Source organism: Phyllobates terribilis, unplaced genomic scaffold, assembly GCF_046119375.1.
Source record: "Phyllobates terribilis strain yellow unplaced genomic scaffold, ASM4611937v1 Scaffold_4__5_contigs__length_816908805, whole genome shotgun sequence".
NCBI lineage: Eukaryota > Metazoa > Chordata > Amphibia > Anura > Dendrobatidae > Phyllobates > Phyllobates terribilis.
This window is the reverse complement of record NW_027362764.1, coordinates 81505374-81515973: the sequence shown is the minus strand read 5'-3', so window position 1 is coordinate 81515973 and position 10600 is coordinate 81505374.

The window sequence follows — 10600 nt, the reverse complement described above, 5'->3', positions numbered from 1 at the left end:
ATCTGATGGTTAGATATGTTTTTACTATTGTTACCCGACTCAGTGTACCGTTTGTGGGTTGTAGAAGTACCCAAGTACCCCTGCCCGCTGGAACCGTTTTCGATTGGTGTATGCGTAGACGTATTGCATTATTGGCTATGACTACGTCCTGGTGTAATAAGTCTCCACTGGTGGTAATTTTGGATTGAGGGACTAATTCGCTTATACATAGCGCCCCGAAGAAGGCGATCACAAATGCAGTAGACATTAGTGTTGCTTCAAATTGTGAGTGTCATGTTAATGGTGTTAGGGATAAGATGTGAGAAATCAGTTTTAGTGACACGGGACGGGACGTCTACATTCCTGACTTGGCTGACCCCTTTTCCACCCTTTTATGGATTGTCTGATGATGAATCTTTGTCACATCTCCCCAATTCAGTAGTTGGAAGTGAAATGCTACTCAGGTCAGACACCGCTGCGCTGACGCCCCTGATATGCCCCTCATCATTAGCTGGTGGAGAAATTCTATGGTGACTTGTGATCTGGCTTGTTCACATTGGTCAACCCGTCTGCCTGCTACTAGTCGTGTCCACTCTTCCCATGCCTTACCGTATGCTTGCCACGTTGACGGGGCAACTGACGCTCTGATTAATGGCATCAACTATTCGCCACTAGATCCCATAGGGAGGGTGGGCAACTGTTGCCCGATGGGTGGGCGTTGTGGAAGAGCTCTGTGAAAATCTGCCAATTGAATTGTTATAAAGCGTTAGCAGCAGCTTTATACCCCTCAGCATAGTGGCTAGCGCGGACCCATACATTGTGTTTTAGGCACAGGAATGCTAGCCTGCGTAGTAGGCCTAGCACTGGGAGAGACGATGATGCCATCTTATTAATGCAGTGCGCTAGGCTGGTGTTTTGTGTTATGAAGCGTATATTTTTGTTAGCCAGGCGCGCGCCCCATATTTCTATTGCTACCACCATTGGGAAAAATTATTTTCAGGGCTAGATGCAGCTAAAAATTATTATTAATTTCAAAGCTGGTGGAGCTTGGTATAGATGGCCTAATACAATGAGTCCCACACACTGTTAGAAGCCCAAATATTTTTTCAGAGCTAGATGCAGATAAAAATTATTTTTAATTTGCAACCTGATGGAGGTCAGTATAGATGAACTAAGAGACGCAGTCCCACACACTGCTAGAAGCCCAAATATTTTTTCAGAGCTAGATGCAGAAAAAAATTATATTCAATTTGCAACCTGATGGAGGTCAGTATAGATGGACTAATAGAACAAGTCCCACTCACTGCTAGAAGCCCAAATATTTTTTCAGAGCTAGATGCAGATAACAAATATTTTTAATTTGCAACCTGATGGAGGTCAGTATAGATGGACTAATAGAGAAAGTCCCACACACTGCTAGAAGGCCAAATATTTTTTCAGAGCTAGATGCAGACAAAAAATTATTTTTAATTTGCAACCTGATGGAGGTCAGTATAGATGGACTAATAGAGAAAGTCCCACACACTGCTAGAAGGCCAAATATTTTTTCAGAGCTGGATGCAGATAAAAATTATTTTTAATTTGCAACCTGATGGAGGTCAGTATAGATGGACTAATAGAGAAAGTCCCACACACTGCTAGAAGGCCAAATATTTTTTCAGAGCTAGATGCAGAAAAAAATTATATTCAGTTTGCAACCTGATGGAGGTCTGTATAGATGGATTAATAGAACAAGTCCCACACACAGCTAGAAGCCCAATATTTTTTCAGAGGTAGATGCAGAAAAAAAATATATTCAGCTTGCAACCTGATGGAGGTCAGTATAGATGGACTAATAGAGAAAGTCCCACACACTGCTAGAAGGCCAAATATTTTTTCAGAGCTAGATGCAGACAAAAAATTATTTTTAATTTGCAACCTGATGGAGGTCAGTATAGATGGACTAATAGAGAAAGTCCCACACACTGCTAGAAGGCCAAATATTTTTTCAGAGCTGGATGCAGATAAAAATTATTTTTAATTTGCAACCTGATGGAGGTCAGTATAGATGGGCTAATAGAGAAAGTCCCACACACTGCTAGAAGGCCAAATATTTTTTCAGAGCTAGATGCAGAAAAAAAATATATTCAGTTTGCAACCTGATGGAGGTCAGTATAGATGCACTAATAGAACAAGTCCCACACACAGCTAGAAGCCCAAATATTTTTTCAGAGGTAGATGCAGATAAAAATTATTTTTAATTTGCAACCTGATGGAGGTCAGTATAGATGGACTAATAGAGAAAGTCCCACACACTGCTAGAAGGCCAAATATTTTTTCAGAGCTAGATGCAGATAAAAATTATTTTCAGTTTGCAACCTGATGGAGGTCAGTATAGATGGACTAATAGAACATGTCCCACACACAGCTAGAAGCCCAAATATTTTTTCAGAGCTAGATGCAGAAAAAAATTATATTCAGTTTGCAACCTGATGGAGGTCAGTATAGATGGACCAATAGAACAAGTCCCACACACAGCTAGAAGCCCAAATATTTTTTCAGAGGTAGATGCAGATAAAAATTATTTTTAATTTGCAACCTGATGGAGGTCAGTATAGATGGACTAATAGAGAAAGTCCCACACACTGCTAGAAGGCCAAATATTTTTTCAGAGCTGGATGCAGATAAAAATTATTTTTAATTTGCAACCTGATGGAGGTCAGTATAGATTGACTAATAGACCAAGTCCCACACACTGCTAGAAGGCCAAATATTTTTTCAGAGCTAGATGCAGAAAAAAATTATATTCAGTTTGCAACCTGATGCAGGTCTGTATAGATGGATTAATAGAACAAGTCCCACACACTGCTAGAAGGCCAAATATTTTTTCAGAGCTAGATGCAGAAAAAAATTATATTCAGTTTGCAACCTGATGGAGGTCAGTATAGATGGACTAATAGAACAAGTCCCACACACAGCTAGAAGCCCAAATATTTTTTCAGAGGTAGATGCAGAAAAAAATTATATTCAGTTTGCAACCTGATGGAGGTCAGTATAGATGGACTAATAGAGAAAGTCCCACACACTGCTAGAAGGCCAAATATTTTTTCAGAGCTGGATGCAGATAAAAATTATTTTTAATTTGCAACCTGATGGAGGTCAGTATAGATGGACTAATAGAGAAAGTCCCACACACTGCTAGAAGGCCAAATATTTTTTCAGAGCTAGATGCAGAAAAAAATTATATTCAGTTTGCAACCTGATGGAGGTCAGTATAGATGGACTAATAGAACAAGTCCCACACACAGCTAGAAGCCCAAATATTTTTTCAGAGGTAGATGCAGATAAAAATTATTTTTAATTTGCAACCTGATGGAGGTCCGTATAGATGGACTAATAGAGAAAGTCCCACACACTGCTAGAAGGCCAAATATTTTTTCAGAGCTAGATGCAGATAAAAATTATTTTCAGTTTGCAACCTGATGGAGGTCAGTATAGATGGACTAATAGAACAAGTCCCACACACAGCTAGAAGTCCAAATATTTTTTCAGAGGTAGATGCAGAAAAAAATTATATTCAGTTTGCAACCTGATGGAGGTCTGTATAGATGGACTAATAGAACAAGTCCCACACACTGCTAGAAGCCCAAATATTTTTTCAGGGCTAGATGCAGAAAAAAATTATATTCAATTTGCAACCTGATGGAGGTCAGTATAGATGGACTAATAGAATGATGCTATGCCCAAAAGATTTTACTTCACTAGGTGCAGTAAAAAAATTGGTATTCTATACACAGGTGGTATATCTTGCAACACAGATAGGCTACTCCACTGACTAACACACTCTGCAATAGGCCAAAAAGGATTAGCTTTGCTAGATTCAGCCAAATGCTGTGAAAAAAACTTGCACAGCACTGGCACAGACCTGCCTGGCAAACCCTGATAGGAACTGATTTAACCTAGTCCTGAAAAGGACTGCAATTACAATTAGTCTTTACTCTCACAATCTATCTATTTAAGAGCACAGACCTGCCTGATAAAAGTCGTAGGAAATGCTGTAACCTAGTCCTTAAAAGGACTGCAATCACAACTATTCCCTACTCCCAAGCTATCTGTAGATTTGTGCGAAAATTGGCTTGAAATTAACAAGGTATAGCGCACACAGCAACAGCGGTGCCGTCTAACACGCAGCTGCAGCAGTGAGAAAATGGTGGCGACGGGGAAAATGGCTTGGTCTTATAGGGCAAGGACATGTGACATACACTGCCAATGACACATGCCCTTGCTTGTGTGAAAAAAGCACTTCGCTCCGTGTGTGCGCTGCTGATAGGCTGACAGATTGCACCTCCCCACTGTAAATGCGGGAAAGAGAAAAAAAAATGGAGATCTTCATTATTCCTGCAGAGATCCATCCCCTGCCCCTCCCCCCACCCCGCTGTACACTCAAACTGCGTATTAACATTAATTTTCATCATTAAATGTCACTTGCTTAACCCAGCAGGAAGTACGGCGGCGTCTAAAAATCACTAAAGTTGACAAATCCCCGGGCCCGGATGGGATACACCCGCGAGTACTGCAGGAATTAAGTAATGTCATAGATAGACCATTATTTTAAATCTTTAAAGACTCCTTAATAACAGGGTCTGTACCACAGGACTGGCGTATAGCAAATGTGGTGCCAATATTCAAAAAGGGGACAAAAACTGAACTTGGAAATTATAGGCCGGTAAGCTTAACCTCTACTGTGGGTAAAATCCTCGTGGGTTTCCTAAGAGATGCTATACTAGAGTATCTGAAGAAGAATAACCTCATGACTAGTGTTGAGCCACCCCCGTAGTGTTCGAGTTCGGTTCGGTTCGTCGAACACCCGTGTGTTCGCCGAACTGTTCGTCGAACTGTTCGTCGAACACCTTCGAACACCGTTAAAACCAATGGCAGGCAAACAAAAACACATAGAAACACATAGAAAACACCTTCAAAGGTGTCCAAAAGCTGACAAACTGCTCAGAAGACACAACTAACACATGGAAAAGTGACAAGTACATATAGTCATGCGAAAAGAAAAGAGGTGGAGGAGTAAAAGGAGGGGGAGACACAGATATAGGCATGTCATGCCCTTCTAAAATCCAAAAAGTGAGAAGCCGAGACGGCCAGTCCGCTCCTGCCCGTGCCACCTCCGTGTCGCCGGGTTTGTGCCAGAGCCGCGGTGAACCCTGACGGCCAGCCCCCCTCTCCCAATACTGGTGCCTGTCCGCTGGTGGGTCGAGAGAGCCCCCCTGTGGTGGAGGCAGCTCTAACTTTTTAATTTAAATTGTCCCTCTAATTTGAATGAATACACTTTAAATCCATTTACAAGGATCTATTGGAGGGCAAGTCTCATGCCAGCAGCCGCGTAATTCCAGCTCCAGTAGCGTCCACTAAAGCTGCTGCAGTTAAAAAGCTTTTATAAGGATCGAGCTCGGCTGTCCACCGCAAGGCATCCTAGTGCCAGTCCCAGCCCCTATGCCTTGGGGTGCCTCCTGATGCTCTTCACTAAGTATCCCGTGGTCCCGAAGCATTTCCTTTGAAAAAATTAAGTGTCCAAACTACAGGTGGTGTAGCTTGCTTAACAGCTGGGATAATCCGCTGACTAGCAGACACTGCTACTAGGCACAAAGTATTTCCTGGGCTAGATGCAGTTAAAAATTTGTAAGTAGATACTCTCGTTGGATGCTGAGAAAGCATTCCATAGAGTCTCCTGGCACGCCATATATGATTCTCTTAAAAAGCTTGGGGTAGGGGTCTAGGGGACCCTTTTATAGCCAAAATCACGGCCCTGTATCACAATACGTCACCTAGGCTGAAGATAAATGGAACTGTAGCACCGAGGGCTCGGTTGCTACAGACGTATTGCACCTCACCCAGAGGTGTGATATCTCACTCTCAGATAAGGATGGAGTGTGGATCAGGACCCGACACCTGCATGCATTACACCACATTGCCGTGGGGCAGGGCGACCAATATGCCCCTGAGATGGGCACGACAGTCCCTGTCCCTGGCTGGAGTGGGGGGAGGGAACACTGAGGAAGGGGAACCCTGCAGTGCAGGAGCAGGGAGGAAGCAGTTCCTGGGTGCATTGAGAAGGGAGTATAAAAGGTGGGCACCATCTTAGTTCAGTGCAGAGAAGTCTGAGCAGAAGTGGCAGGGAGCAGGGGCTCTGCATGAGCTCTGCTCCGGAGGCGGGCCTAGTAACAGAGGCCCAGGCCTGCAAGAGGGAGAAGGAAGGAAGAGGAGCGGAGAAGGCTCCAGGAACAAGGAATGAAGGGATCCCAGGGGTGCGGACGGGCTAGTCGCCACCGCACGCCCGAATCCACCTGCGTGGAGGGGTCAGGCCAAAGGGGGAGACCGGTCCCCGAACTAGTGGAGGCAGGAAACGACCCTCAGCTAGAAACCGGAGGCTCTGACATTTTATGTGGCGCAGCCCCTTGCTCCACCCGCTAGGAAGGCACCACATAGGGTCAGGGAAACTGGCGCCAAGTTTACCAAGAGGAGGCCCGAGGCAGCCGGACAGAAGTGTTGGTAAGAAAGGCCAGACAAAGGACACACAAACGGGGTCCTGTGAAGCGCTCCAAAGTTATCTGGGAGTTGTCTGAGCCCCTCACCTGGTGAGCACAGTACGACGTGGGCAGCCGTTACCTGCAGACGTGGTCTGGATAATAAGAACTGTGAGTAAAGGCCCTGAACTGCATCACTGACTCCGTGTCGTTACTGCTGCTGCCCTGCACCATCACCCCCATCCTCCGCATACACTGCCCTGAGGCTATACTCCTCCCGTGGGGAGTTATGCTACGCTCTGCTGCACCCACAACACCAGCCTTAGCGGTCTGCCCTGTAGCGGCGGTTCACTCTGACCGCAATCCACGGGTGGCGTAGTCGGACATTTAAACATCAAAACCACATAAATAGTTCCGCCACTGGTTTGACCGCCCTGAGCCACGGAACCGGATCGCCGCCACGAAGACTACAACCACCAGCATCCACCAAAAAGGGTCCGGCTCCGGGTGTCCCAAGGCCCAGGGGGTGCGTCAGAACATTTTCATCACCTTTCACAATCACCAATGGGACAAGGCAGGGATGTCCTCTGTCCCCTCTCTTATACATCCTAGTGACGGAGCACCTGCTCTCATCAATTCGCCATAACCCCAATATTAGGTGGATTGAGGTGGGAGGCACCGAGTACAAGTGCTCTCTATTTGCTGATGATGTCCTAGTATATATCACTCAATCACATATATCCATCCCTGCTGTTATGGCTGAAATAGATCACTTTGTTACATGGTAAAATTTTAAAATCAATGCAGCGAAGTCTGAGGCCCTCGATGTCTCCCTCCCTAAATCCATATAGGATTCCATCCAGTCCAACTTTCCCTTTGCCTGGCCCTCACAGGGTATCAAATACTTAGGAATTCCTATTCATAGAGACCTCTCCCATCTATGTTATCTTAATTTTGGGCCCTTTATTGAACAATTCCATACAGACCACGGTTGGCAAGTTAGAACTGTAAGATTCACTACGTGAACCACTGGTGTTTTGTGGAAAAGCACATGTACACCGCGTTCCAAATTATTATGCAAAAAGTGTTTAGGAGTGATAAGGGAAGAATTTGTTTGTTTGTCAGTTAAACTCATTGATGGTGATGTGTGTCAGGGCTCTTTATATCACTGTAAGCAATTGCAGACACCTGTGCTAATTAGTTTGGCAGGTGTGTCCAATGAAAGGCAAGACTACTTAAGAAGGCTCTCTCACATTATTAAGCAGCCTACATTTTCTGCCAAAATGGGAAAGAAAAAGGATGTGTCGGCTGCTGAGAAGCAACAAATTGTGGAGTGTTTAGGTCAAGGCATGACTACAATCAACATTGTGCGATGATCAGGATGAAGTGTCTTGGCAATCAAGAAGTATGTAGCTGATTCACAGTACACACGTGTGCGTGCTGATAAGGGCAAATTGAGGACTCTTTCCTACAGGCAATTACGTCAGGTTGAAAGAGCAGCGGCAAAAAAGCCTTGTCATAGCAGCAGACAAGTTTTTGAAGCTGCTTGTGCCTCCAACGTCCCCCGAACAACAAGATGCAGGGTCCTTCAGAGGTTTGCAGCTGTGCATACGCCATCCTGTCGACCTCCTCTATCCACTTCACACAAGCAGAAACGGCTCCAGTGGGCCAAACATTACATGAAGACTGATTTCAAAACTGTTTTGTTCACGGATGAGTGCCGTGCAGCGCTCGATGGTCCAGATGAATGGAGTGGAGGATGGCTGGTTGATGGACACCCCACGCAAACACGGCTACAGCGCCAACAAGGAGGAGGTGGAGTAATGTTTTGGGCTGGAATCATGGGGAGAGAGATTGTCGGCCCCTTTAGGATCCCTGAAGGCGCTAAAGATGAACTCCATAATGTATGTGGATTTTCTCAAACAGCACTTCCTGCCATGGTTCAAGAAGAAGAACCGTGTATTTCACAGCAAGATCATTTTTCTGCATGATAATGCACCATCTCATGCTGCACATAAAACATCTGCATCTCTGGCTGATATGGGCATAAAAGGGGACAAACTTATGGTGTGACCCCCATGCTCCCCTGACCTCTACCCCATTCAGAACCTTTGGAGCATCATTAAAAGGAGTGTCTATGATGGCGGGAGGCAGTTCACATCTAAGCAACAGCTCTGGGAGGGTATTCTGTCCTCATGCAAAACAATTGAAGCAGAAACCATCCAAAACCTGACAAATTCAATGGACGAGAGTTCAGAAGCTCCTTTCGAACAAGGGGTCCTATGTGAAAATGTAACATCACCTAGAATAAAGTTTTGAGTTGAAAACTGTTTGATTTCAGTTTCTAACAACCTGCTAATGCTTATAATTTCAAAAATGACCATTTTTTTGGTCTTTATTAAAATGAAAAGGTTGATCGAAAAGTTTGGGGGATCTAAGAGTGTGGCAACCCAGTAGTCATGATTACTTCGAATTCTGACAATATGAGGGTCATGCTGCAGGTAGTGCAGCAAGAAGGCACTTATGTGTCTTGCGCATCTCGGAGCCCCAAAATTATTTTCCGGGCTAGATGCAGCTAAAAATTATTTTTAATTTTAAATCTGGTGAAGCTTATTATAGATGGCCTAATAGGATCAGTGCTGCACACTGCTACAAAGCCCAAATTATTTTCCAGTCAAGATACAGATAAACATGATTAGTAATTTGAAAGCTTAAAACGGTTGGTAGGGTGATTTTAACCAATCATCAAGCTTTTACTCTCCCCAGGATGACACAGGGGTAGAACAGTCGTTTCGGATCCATGATTTGTTCATCTTTATGAACGTGAGTCTGTCTACATTATCAGTGGAGAGCCGCGTGCGCTTATCTGTCAGCACACCACCAGCAGCGCTGAACACACGTTCAGACAGAACGCTGGCTGCGGGGCATGACAAGATCTCCAAGGCGTAAGTGGCTAGCTCCGGCCATTTATCCAGATTGGAAGCCCAAAAAGAGCAAGGGTCCAGTGACACAGTCGTGGCTTCAATGTTTACTTGGAGATACTCCTGTACCATCGTCTCTAGGCGTTGACTATGTGTCAGACTTCTTGTCTCCTGTGGCCTTGCAAAGGATGGGCTAAAAAAGTGGTGAAATGATTCCGCAAAATTGATGTTACCAGCAGATACTGTGGTTCTGTTACGGTTTGAGTGCTGAACACTTGACGGTCCCACGGTTGGCAAGTTGGAACTGTGGGATTCACTACGTGCACCACTGGTATTTTGTGGAAAAGCACATGTAAGATTCTGCAACAGTCTCTGCTGATACTCCTGCATGCGTGCATCCCTTTCTATGGCAGGAATAATTTCTGCAAATTTACTTTTGTACCGGGGATCTAACAGTGTGGCAACCCAGTAGTCAGGATTATTTCTAATTCTCACAATTCGAGGGTCATGTTGCAGGTAGTGCAGCAAGAAGGCACTCATGTGTGTTGCGCATCCAGGAGCACCAAGTCCCTGTTGTGTTGGTGGCGAGGTAACAATCATGCTTCCTTCCTCTGTCCTCTCCCCCCAACCTCGCACAACAGAAATGTGATCAAGGTCTCCCTCATCTGATGAGTCTTCCATCAGTTCGTCCTCCACTTCTTCCTGGGCTCCTGCACCTTCCTCACTAGTTTGGCTGCTACCATGCGCCCTGGTAAAATCATCTCCCCCACCCTCACATGCCTGCCGCCTTGGTGCTGCCGACCGTCTGGACCTTGCAAATGTTAGCCCTTCCGCATACAACTCCTCCTCCTCTACTTCCTCCACCTCCTCTTGTGCCACCACCTGACTCCGAATTCTGTTTAACATGTGCTCCAGCATGTAAATCACCGGAATAGTCATGCTGATAATGGCATCGTCAGCACTAAACATCTTCGTCGCCATTTCAAAACTGTGCAGAAGGGTGCATAGGTCCCTGATCTGAGACCACTCCTCCAGTGTGATTTGCCCCACCTCTGAATCTCGTTGGCCCAGGCTATACGTCAGAACGTATTGCACCAGGGCTTGTCGGTGCTGCCACAGTCGCTGCAACATGTGCAGAGTTGAATTCCACCGGGTAGGCACATCGCATTTTAGCCGGTGAAGTGGCAG